The following is a 13,177-nucleotide window of genomic DNA, read 5'->3' on the forward strand; positions in this document are numbered from 1 at the left end:
AACAACTTCTTTGCAGTTTTTGAGAAATACTAATAAAGCAAAAAAGAACATCTACTAGTTGGTAGACATAATGGCAACTCTCTAGCAATTGAATTTAATTTCATACATGCACATATCTAATTTAATGTCATACACGAACATATCTAATTTAACGTCATACATGAACAAACATATAATATAAAATGATAACCAATAATGTCATATACATTAACAAACACATAATATATTATGATAACCAATAATGTCATATATGAACAAACATATCATATACTAACCAATAATGTCATACATCAAACATGTCATACATCAAATATAGAATGTCATATGTACATCAAATGTGTATCGAATATGTCTCTCAGATGCCTATATATATACATGGGGAAGGAAACAAGTCTCTCTATATATGTATCAAATATCTCAACTACATCTTTTCCTTCCCACGAGGGAAAGGAAACAAGTCTCTCGACGTCCTCTGTCGTCGTGTGGAGGGAGACAGTGGAGATGACGGGGCCCTCCTGACACGCTCGCTTGACCTCTTGTTGAGGCTCTTCTCCAGGTCCAACTGATACAAAGAAAGTAGATATGAATCAATATTTATTATACGTTGAAATCAAATATATGTACTCACAAAATCAATTATTTTCTTACCGCCAACAAATAGTCACTCTGTAAGTCCACCTCAAATGCTCGTGGACAATCAGGCATGACAAGACCCTACAACAATTCAATAAATAGAATCACTTATAAATAACATTAGAAATTTTGAGATTAACTATTATAAACAACAACTAAAATGAAGAAAATTCTTTCATACCTCCGTCAGTGGCTGTGAGCTAGCCACAGCTGTGGCCACTCCACTATCAACAGACTATCGCAGATGAGGAGGTGTGTCCGACATCATGAGCTGCATGTCATACAATACACGTTATATCTAACATGAAACATGGAATAAATATAATCAAATAAATTAAATTAACATGAAACAACTGTACCTGTGTGAAGCTCATATGATGTCTCTGCTCTGCTTCTGTGGTAAAGGTTGAGGGTCCTATGGAGAACTGATGCACATGCATATTTTTTTTGGTCAATCCTTAATATGATTACGTAATAAGTATATGTATTAATTAAAATGATTAAATTGATACATACCTTAGGACTCGTCGAAGGGACAAAAAATGGGCCTGGAGGATCGCTGCTAGGCCTAGGAACACTTTGACCCTAAATTTTGAACAATGTCAATAAATCCTAATTAATTAATCATTCACTATACGTCTGAAATGTAATCAAATTAGTAGTTTACCTGTGTGTCAATGCCAAATGTCTCATTCAGGAACTGATCGGTGACAAGCCCATCATCTGCACCATCTCCGACATGAGTGCCAAATGTGCATAGGGATCCGCATGAAGTGCACATGTGACCACGGCGTATAGAAGGCTCCCCCTCAACTAATGGGCTCGTGGAATGGATGAGGGTTTGCGTCAAAGCATTAATGGTCCCTAGAGTGCTGGCCTCTACATGCTCCTTCACAACTGAAGGAATAATCACATGCTCGTGCTGTGGATGGACCACGGCTGCCCTAACTACATTAGGGTCACGACGTGCTCCTAGCCTCCCAAATGATGACTCCCCACCTCTACCCTGGGAGTCTAACATATCAAAATAATTAGGGATCTCCCCAAGGACAAACTCACAATATAATTTCTTCAAAAAATACATGGGGACCTCATGATTGTTGCAAGGAGGGGCATCAAAAACCATCCACCATCTATCCCAAAAATTATTTCTAATAGCATCATGTATGCACCAATGGATGGGGAATTGTTTAGTACCCTCTCTAACAGTATTTTGCTCACCGGGTTTTCTAAATAATGCACATATACTACCTTTTGGTATTTCCTTTTTTCTAACATCTTCATATGACAATTTATTTGCATAAAATCTTTTTTTTTTATCCCTCTTAGCCCGCCAAATATCTAACTAACCACTAACTGAGGCTATCTGAGTGTTAATGGATTTGAGGGATGATGCCAGTTGAGCCCTCATTGGATTGGTTTGTCTGGATTCTTTCAACCGAGCAATGATTCCTTCTAATTCAGTTTTGCCTCTCTCTATTTCATTTCTTATATTTTCTTGTGTGCTTGGTGGAGGTCTTGCAATTGGTTTGGGTTGTGGAATTTTTTCTTCTTCTTGAGGAGGGTTTTGGTTTTGGGGTTCTTGAGGGTTTCAATGTTCTTGTGGATTTTCTTGTTGATTATGAACATTTCCTGATAAAAAATCAATTGAAATTCAAATAAATAAACAAATCTAAATGAAATTTGTAAAAACCCTGCAAAAGAATATAAAAAACTTACAAAACAATATGAAAAATATATCAAACAATGCAAAGTTAGGTTTATATCACTTACGGCATCGTCGTGGGTGCGCTTGTGGTCTTGGATTTCGTCGACAAGGAGGCATTTTGGCAAATGGTGGTGCAAATGTTGAGTCTTCAACTCGCGTACGCGCTGCTCACTATAGGAGTAGAAGAAAACGTTGATGAAAATGATGGGCTACGGGTTTGCAGCCCATCATATATACTTTTTATTTTTAAAAAGCACGTACGCGCTTTTTAAAATAGGAAAAAAAAAATTCCTTGTCACCTTTTTGGCACCACAACTCAGTGCATATGCCCTGTATGCAATTCTCTTGGGCTAGTGTATAGTTTTGGAGATGGGCCTATTACACAAAGTTGTCCAAAGATATTTCCCAAAGCAAGATCAACTAAATTTCAGGATGGAAGATTACAAAGAAGATAGTAATGGGTAAGTGCAATAAGTTGGGTTGCAATTCCATGGAAGTCAATTTTGTAGAATGAGACGTCTTCAAAAATGGGTACCCAATTTTTTAGAACTAGGTACCTGTTATGGTTCGAGTGCCCAATTCATAGTCAAAAATTGGGCATCCAATTTTTGAATATGGATCAAGCATCTGAACCATAATTTAAAAATTGGGCACCTGATTTGTAAAAAATAGGACACTTGATTTATTTAAAATTGGGTACACAATTTGTAAAAAACATAAAACCTATTTTTTGTGGGTTTTTTGTGTCATTTTCACTTGCACTGCTTATAAAATCAAGGTTAATACACATTTAAAGACATATTAAAACATAATGTCTATGTGTGTGTGTGTGTGTGTGTGTGAACCACAAAGATCCCTTCCAACCCTATTGAGGAGCTAGCCTCCTCTACCTCAATCACTCTCTCACATTCATATCTGCAAAACTTAGAGACTCACCAACACCAAAAGGAGTCAGTATAAGATAAAATCTCAAAATCTTTTAACTTTTCATCTTATGTTCATTAAAATATGTATGAATCACTAAATCATCATATTACTTCCATATGTATAAAAATAACCATAAAGACTCATCATTATTTACCTATCACTGAAAAATCTTAATAATGAGATCATCCATAATGGTAACATCATACATAATATCAATTGTCATAAATTTCAACATGTGAAATAATCATCATAATCATTAATCAATAGTCTAAGAAGGAGATAAGAACATATCAAATCATTTAGAAATATTGACTAATAAGTCCAAAAAGAAATCCAATAATATTCTAACACAAGTCAAATTAGAAGTCTAAGTCAAACATGGTCAAAGTCGAAAAAGTCCTAAATAATAGGTGTCCATAGGTCAAGTCATGACAAGAACACAAAGGTACTTTGGGTTGGCTTTGTGAATTTGCAAAAGGTCATCACTACAATCATTAGTATACACATTAAGAGTGTCACAAGTTGAGATCCATATTCCTTATGTTCTACCCCAAATAATTGAGAAAGCTAAAACTGTGAGCCAGGTGAAGGCAATGATGAAGCATACATAAATTGCTACTTTCTCTTCATTGCAAGTGAGGGAAACAATAGGGGTGAGGTTGACAAAGTGTTGTGCTTCTGAGGGTTTCATTCCTATGCTTGCAATCATAGACATAGCCACAATCTAAAGTTTTCTAGCATTAACTACTAATCCACAAGTTACACATGAAGCAATTTTGGGATGAACATGGGGCTTATGTTGGAGAAGGTCAAATTTTGTCGACAAAGATTTAAAAATCTCAAGAATTAGTGGAGACAATATAAAATTAAGTACTTTGAGGAAGAGTTTTATTATTTTTTCGTGCATTTATTTGAAATGAAAATTAATTTTCTCCTTGCTAATTTTAGTTTCAGCCAATAAACATGAATATAATTCACATTTTTAATATTTAAAAAATATCAATAAATGAAAATATGTGTATGATGAAAGTCTATTTTTAATTAATATGATTGGCTTAGGTAGTCTATTTATTTGCATCAACTGATGCATAAGTATTGTGAGACAACTAGCAACTAAAAATGCATGGTTATTTGTAGGGACATGAGCTATGTTTTTAATTGTGATATTGCTATCATGATTTAAATCCTGATAGCAATATCACAATTTCACTTCTTGTGGAAATATCCCCTACTTATTACATATTTAAAGTTCTAATTTGATACTTTAAAAAATAAATTGTATTAAAGAAAGAATTTGATGACAAATGAGAGTAAAAATAAACTTGATATTATCTCTTTAATTACTTCTAATGATGATAAAATATTTTTAGGGATATAGAAAGAAAGAATTTATGCAATGAGTTTTTCTTTACTTATTTGTAATTATTATTAAGGTGTCTCATTATGAAAGATGACAAGGACATATCAAAGTGTCAGAACTCCAACTTCACTTGTGTATAAACAAAACTTTCCCTTTTGAAAGGAGAGCATCCAATAATTATTATTAAACATTAATGTTATTTCATATACATGTATAACAATATCAAGAGAATTTCAAGTATTTGTGATATTGCTATAAGGATTTTATTATGTTATTTTTTAGTCAAACTCATTGACCCATGTTTCATGAGTAGTGGCTCACATGGTGTTGTGAGCCACTACTCATGAAAGATGGGTCAATGATTTTGACTCGAAAACAACATAATAAAATCTTGATAGCAATATCACAATTTGACCTTTTGTGGAAAATATCGTCTACTTATCAATTGTTGATAATAAGGGTATTTATAATGAATGATTCATAAGGCACAACACTTGTTGAATGTTTTACAAATGGGGTTACAAGTAGAGTGAGTTTAACCATGGAAGAAATGTTGTAGTTAAGTGTGCTCAAGCTAGCGTAGTATTGGGATGGGTAACCTCCAAAGAAGTCTCAATGCTTCATGTCTATGAGCATCACCTAGATGCAACAAGTGCAAAGTGCTCCATTCATTCTTATAGAAGACGGGTTCATGTGAACCACTACTCATGAAACATAGGTCAATGAGATGAACTCAAAAACCAACTTAATAAAATCATAATAGCAATATCACAATTTGACATGTTGTGGAAAATATCTCATGATTACACAGAATGAACTATTATATTTTGTTGCAGTGTATCTTCATTTTTTACTACTACATAAGTAGTGAAACTAAACTTCCAAAGGATGATGTCCTAACATAACTAGTAAAACCTCTTGAATTTCAAGTTCATTCTTTCAAATTCTATACTTTGACTCCTTCATCCCTACTACTATATATGGTAATTGAAAATCTGACAAGGAAACTATTATTTAGTGCATTATTGTAGTTTCTATAACTTCAAACTACTATGAATGCATTTGTATGAACACATGCTTTTTTGTTTAAAGTAATAATCTAAAATTATGAATGCATCAATCCCTACTTATTTTACCTCATCTTAACTCTATATACTTTGTACTATTGGAAGGAACTTTATCACCTTGCTTCTCTTGTTTTTCTTTAGCACATTAGCTTTTAGCACAAGACTTTTCTAGTGGGTTGTTTCTCCCCTAGATAACTCTATCAACATATTATTTTTAAATACATCTTATTGAATCATACTTGTGCTTCTATTTTATTATTATTATCCTTTTTCATTTTTCCACCCTCCTACTTCCTTGCATCCTTTAGATGCACACCTAATTGAAGGGACAATATATATTATTGATAATACTTTTCATGGTTGAGATTTTAGATAATTAAAGAGAGCTTTTTCATCATCTCTCGATAAAAAAATATTATTTTGAATCATTTTTCTCATTATTATAGTTAATGTGGAGTTGTACAGTACAATCAAATTGTGCATAAACATTTATACATCTTTTTGTCACTTAAGTTTTTCTATATTATGTTCTAAAGGAGCATAATTTCCTATTCCTAATAGTCACATTTTTATTAGATGGTTAAAACAACTTCTCCATAGTCTCATTGCACATTTATTTTTTATTTTACAAACTTTTCAATCGAGAACATTCGCTCTTAGGAGAAAGTTTATATCTTTTTCAAATGATCCATAATGTTTTATTAGTGTCTAAAAAATTATTTGCATATTATCAATCTAATGTTCATATAGTTTGCAACAATGCTCATACTAAGATCTCACAAACAACAAAATGAAACCATATCCCTTTTACTTTTCTCTCTCCTTTGATGTAAATATTTTAATATAGTAATACATGTATAAATGTATCGAAACACCAATAGAATGCTAAAAATTCAACATTTGTGACATAATTTTAGTTCTTTAGATTGTAAGTGATGGATACAATGACCCCAGTTCAAGTTATTATTTATCCAAATTTTAACTTTCCTATCCAATTTCATTAGCTCATATGGGTGGATTTAGACCTAGAACATTTTTTTTTTTCAATGACTTCCTATTGCATGGTATTGAAGAATTTGGTTGTGCATTTAATTAAGTGGAATGTTTGAGCATGATTGAATTCTTAAAGGAAATAGAGAAAATGAATATGTATCATCACAATGGTTAATGTACATGTCTAGAATTTTTTTCAAATTTTCTTATCTATGTCGGTTTAGTTCATTAAGGGATATTATCTAATTGAACCCTTTCATGCATCAAGTTCGCAAGCTACTTAGCATTGTCTCTATATAGGAAGTGTACATGTAGTCATGGAAGCTGACTTTGTACACCTACAGATTCTAAAAAAATTAAATATAAATTATTTTTTAGCTATCTTTGTATGTGATTTTAGTGTTTATAATTATTGTTCTAACGTTTGATTAGTAATTTCACACATTGTGGGATCTCTTAGATGCATAGGGTCAAAAAGGGTTTCTTTCAAAGTGTTATCCAATATCTACTTAGAGATGACTCCAACATTGTGCACTATAACCACCTCAAACATTGTCTATACTTATGAAAAATGTCTTACTAGTCATTCAAAAATTGCCAATATGTATGCACAAATGTCATGTTAGTCATTAAAAAATATTCATTATTGGAAGTAAAGTTGGGTGGCTATTTTATACACGAGAGATTTATAAATGGACTTCTAGTTATCATTTTCTTGTTTTTTTAAAGTTATTAATTGGAACATGTACAATTCTTGGAATGTTGACACTAATAATTGCTCTTTCCTTACATGTCAACTTCGATATATCTCAAAAATAAAGGTAATGCACTTTTGAATTCCATACATGTTCTAGATCTATCTTACATATCTGGTTTCGTTATAGTCAAAATAGTCATAATCAACTTTACAAAAAATACACATTCTTACATTCATTCGCTCATCCTCATGATGGATCATAAAGTGTGATACGAAACATTGATGCTAAAAAACACACACACAATCGAATCCCGAAACAAAATTACAAATGACAAATAGATTATAGAAACCTAATAATACTTACTTTACAAAACACATCATTGATCTATGCAAGTCTTGCATACCCATTCAAATGTACAAAAGACAATTAATTTGTTTTGATATTAACAATTTACCATTTATCTATTATTATTTTTAGGAGATTTAGATCATACCCTGACATCCATCCTCCAAGAAGATGAAAAGAGACGAGAATGAGCAATTAGTGCCTAACTCACACCTATTTAACCAAACGACCACAAATCCATAAAAACAAACATCAACTTACCAGACAGGCCTGGAAAACACACCCACACATGGATGAAATCAGCTAAAAGAAGATGGAAAGGGCTACTGTGTAGAAGCGAGCTTTTCCAGATTGTTGACAATGGCAGCAAGAATAGATTTCATAAGGCCCTCAATATCTTCTGTCGAACTCCCTTAAATGGGGTTCATCAGGAACGACCATTTCGTCAAACAGTTGCCGTCCTCCCCTATTTCAAAGAATTGAAGAGTAGCCTCGTATCCCTGAAAGCTGGGCCTGTCAGTGTCTACGACGCGAAAATTATAAGAATGGTTAACATCGTCCTGAGCGATGAGTTCCTCAACCGCATAAGAACCACTTCCTCCTCATCAGACGGCAGGGGTGTTATACACCGCCGCACAAACCCCACTCCCTTTTCAGGCGCTCCTTCAACACTTTCACAGGATTTCATGCCGGGAAACCATTTCTGTATCTCGTAGAAATCACTTACCATCTTCCAAACGAACTCCAGCGGGGTCATTACCTTGCTTTCTACACACCCCCGACATTTGGGGATCTCCATTATCACAGACAAAAATTGGATTATTCGATTTAGTTTTTTTTGAAATCCGGTGGGCCGAGATCCTTCATTAATATTCTGCCATTATGATTCATCCTCGCGTTGGCTTTTTGTTATTTGTATTTTATATAATGGTATTAGGTGTGGGAGACGGCGAATCGTTGTATACGGCTCGGGTATATTGAAATGTTTGTGGTTTTATTTTATATTCGAAGGGGGATTTGTAGAGGGCAGAGAAGATGAGCAAGAGACAGAGACAAAGAAAGACAAAGAAAACTTAGTCTTCAAATAGCAATGCACACGGCTCATTCGAAAACAATAAATTGTTTGTTGTAAATGTGTTTCCACAATCTATTATATTAATTTTTACTTTTGGATTCATATTGTGTATATTCTTTTGAGCCAATGTTTTCGATTACAATCTATGAACCATCATCGTGATAAGAGAGCAATAAGGAGATGGGGTTCACATATCTGAGATGATGACGGTTCATAGAGTGTCACCTTAAACGTTGGCTCAAGACTATACACAATCCGAATTCAGAAGCAAAAATTAATAAATTGGTTGTTCTATACAAATGCCATTGTCGGAAATTGATTTCCATAGCTTAACTTACACTATGGTTGGAGTGAATATTATAGTCTTCAGGTGTGGTGCACCTCGCTGTCTTTGACCTAATCATGCTTCTGATTTGTATAAAAATCTAAGCAAAGAATCTACTAAAAGTTTTTTTTTTCATATTTCTAAATCTACATTAAATTATATTTTTCATTTTTTTTGTTATTTTTTATTATAAAACATACAGATCATGAAGAATAAATATTGAAAATTTAAGCAAAATCTATTGTGTCTATAATTTTTTTAAATTTTTATCAAAGGTGCATTTTGTCTAAAGGATAGCCACGTTCATTATTTAGTTTCATTTATGAAAGAGAGAGTAGGTGTATCTTTTCGGGTCAAAAAGGGGAAAATATTAGTACATCTCATTTTACCAATTCAAAAAGCTTATAATGCATCTTATAGTTTAGTTTCTAATAATTATTCGATTTTGTCATGGAGATGACTTTGATGTTGGAAATGTGAAGCCTAATTGTTGCACGACGTTTCACATTTCCTTCTTTTCATCTTCTAGCTGAACATGATTGTATATATACATGTGCATGGTGTATTGGTTTATGAATAATAAAAGAGGGTTACCCGTTGAGAGTAGATGTAGCCACAAGTTGTAGTGAACCACTATAACTATTTGTGTCTTGAGTCTTTGATTAATTTTCTAATTAATGTTTTAGTTTAGCCATTTTTATTATGTTTTGCTAGTTTTGAATCAACAAATCCAATACTAGAGCTAGGAGTTCATAATCTGTGTCAAATTGTGAAAACTTTCCAAGAAAATGGATGAATCAAAAGTGCTAGATTACAAAGCTCCAAGAGGCTAGAGAGATCCACTGGCTCAAAAAATTCTACGGTATCGATAAAGAATCTCCCTAAAACTGTCTGACCTACAACGCTAATGCCCTTGTCAATCCTTGTAGACCTTGTGAAGCCCAACAAAGAAATGATGTTGAATGTTTCCTACACCACATCAAAGAAAGCAACGCCAACATTCTCCAAGGGGTTAGGAAGCTTAATGGGATGAGCATTGGTTACTCCTTGATTTACCATGTTTGGCATCCCAATAATAGGAGCTTACAATTCAGTAATCCTCCTTTTTGGTGTTTGTTCAACCAATGTAGATTCTTTATTGACTACTTGATTAGATTTTGGACCTACTTGTGGTTTTTTGTTCATAACTTGCTCATCTATACTCCATTTTTTGCAAATGAGATATCAACAGAAGCTGATTCTAAGCCCGTCATGATGGTGTAGTTTATTTGGACTTTTCATATTGTTTGGCTATTATTTTATGCAGTCAAATTCATATGTTCTATTTTGCACTCTGGGAGACATGTCTTGAGACATTCTATTTTCCAGATTCTACTCTAGGGTAAGAGCACAAAGTTAAGTTGCAATTCTGCGGAAGTCAAATTTGCAGAATTAGACCTCTCAGAAATGGGTACCTGATTTGCTTAGAAACGGGTACCTGATTCCTCGATTCTGAAATCTCACTTCAAGCACCCGATCCGTGTTTCAAAAATTGGGCACCCAATTTTTAAAACGTGGTTTGGGTGCCCAAATGTCTTAAGAATTGGACACTCGATTTTGAACAAATTGAGTACCTAATTTTTTCAAAATCGAGTGCCCAATTTTTAAAATATTGAGTACCCAATTTGGAAAACTACAAATCCCCCCTTTTTTGGCATTTTTTGTGTCATTTTTATCATTTACAAAATGTGATTCTGATTTTAGAGCAATATGGCAGCTTGTTTTTACCTCTACCGACCCTTCCTGCTGCTATTTTCTGACATACTAGGTATTCTATTTTGTTTTGTACTATTTTATTTAATTGTTTTCAATTTTATGTTTTATATATCATCAATTTTTATTTTTATTTTTTAGTTTTAATATACATAAAATTGTAAATTTTCATTGTTATCAATATTATCTTTAGATTATTGTATTTGTTAATTTAAATAATAGTTTCGTAGATGTTCATTTAAAAATTATTATTTTAGATATTTTGAAATGTATTTAATATGTAAATTACAATGTTGAATGATTAGATATATGTAAATTCATTGTTTAAACATGTAATTACATTCAATATTTTATATTTATTTCAAATCAATAGTGATTAATTATAGATTAGTTTGTAAACCATATAATAAAAAAAGTAAAACTAAATATATTCGTAAGTCTTTAACCTTGACCTAACCATAACTATACAATAAAACCCTAAACATATAACTAAGTATTTAATCACGTAACACCCCGCCAAGGGATCCAGACACAAAACTTAGTATTTAATGATTTTACTTATTGTATTGTACTTTGTTTCATGGATCGAAAATGGATGATGTAAACTATTTTATAAATGTATATTCTTTCAGCCTTTCATAACCTGTGACATGTACAGTGGATGATTGTGCATTCTGAATTAATGCCAAGTGGCATTCAAAACAAATGTATATTATTTAAATGGATTGAACCTGTAGTTATTCTTTCATGTGAATGTGTTATTTATTTTACTTCTAGTATAATTATTTAAAAATGAAATGTAAATGTGCTCATTAAGGAATGCAGTCTCTTATGTTTTTTATGTAAATTATTATACATGTTATTTCTTCATAAAACTTTAGGTTAGTTCTTTGGATCCCTTGGTTGGGCATTACATAATGTGCTCCCTTACCTTAAAACCCTATCTTTTTTAATAAAACTACACACTAACAATAAACATAGTATTAACCTTGATGTGAAATCTCACTCTCACCATAATTCTAACCTAACCCTAACACTGATTAAAACTTTAATAAAATTATATAATTAAAATTGATAAACTTAATTCTAAGCCTAACCCTAATCATGTTAATAAACTTAATCCTAAATGTTAAACCCTAATTGTAATTGTAACTTCAAATCTTAAACCTAACACTTGATCCCTAGCCAGGTAACCATAATAGTAGGTATAATGGAAAGTAATCTTAATCCTAAGTTTGAAAATGATATTTAATGATTTTAAATTGGGTTGAGGAAATATTATGGATAACATGAATAATATTATTTTGAGAATATATGTTATTAATAATTAGTTCTAAATAATGAAATGGATTGTGCATAAAAAATCGTTTATTAATGTAGTTATTTGATAGATATAATTGTCTTAAGTTAAATACTAGATCTTGGTACATGGATATTTTGAGACACTAAAACTATACCAACTATAAACTTCCTCTATCAAACTATTGAATTAAGTATATTTTATAATTGTCCATTACTCATTCAACTTGTGATGAAATCTACATTCGTTACAACTTTAGCTATGAATTTGTATGATTCTATTAGATTTTATAACCTTTTAAACCCATTTATTACTAAGATTTCGAGCTAACAAAGGTAACATTACTAAACTTTGTTTGATCCATATGAACATATAATCCATAATGAGAATACAATCCCCTAGTGTCACAAAATAATTGTACATAAAAATTGATCTAGCTACTTGAATATAGAAAAGGGAAACAATTTTGAGGGAAATAACCCTAGAACAAACAACAATCCATTACGAACAAAAATCCATTGAATTGTGGACTAACTGATAGCATCTATGTTATGCTAATACAACTCTAAATAAGTTATCAACTCTCTAAATTTCAATATATTCTGGTCATACCTCTTAGATCAATCTTTAGTATGACATTCTTACACACCTTTATATCACATACACTCATAAAATCACCATTTTCTTGTAACATTAAAAAATAATTTCATCTTTATATACATGCAATTAACATAAAAAGGGTTGATCTTAACCATCATATTAATTACAAAAATGAACTACAATAATCAATTTTACCCAAGATATGTACACTAAGATGTAGTTAGGACCCACATATATAATCTCTAGTATGCCACAATCTATCAATCACACTCATGATCTAATGCAACATGACAACTAACTGATTGGAGCGATAATACATCAACACACTCCAAGAGACCTTTTGAATCCAATCAAAAATCTCATTGTTTTCCCATATTAATAACATGAAATAATT

At 32.1% G+C, this 13,177-nt stretch overlaps 1 pseudogene; it reads right to left on the bottom strand.

The window, feature by feature from the left end:
• Nucleotides 1-7,886: 7,886 nt before the first annotated feature.
• On the bottom strand, nt 7,887-8,685 carry LOC149551361 (uncharacterized; annotated as a pseudogene).
• Between the last annotated feature and the right edge of the window lie 4,492 nt (nt 8,686-13,177).

This window comes from Cupressus sempervirens, chromosome 6 (genome assembly GCF_028749045.1).
Source record: "Cupressus sempervirens isolate cs-2001-9-10 chromosome 6, ASM2874904v1, whole genome shotgun sequence".
Taxonomy (NCBI): Eukaryota; Viridiplantae; Streptophyta; class Pinopsida; order Cupressales; family Cupressaceae; genus Cupressus; species Cupressus sempervirens.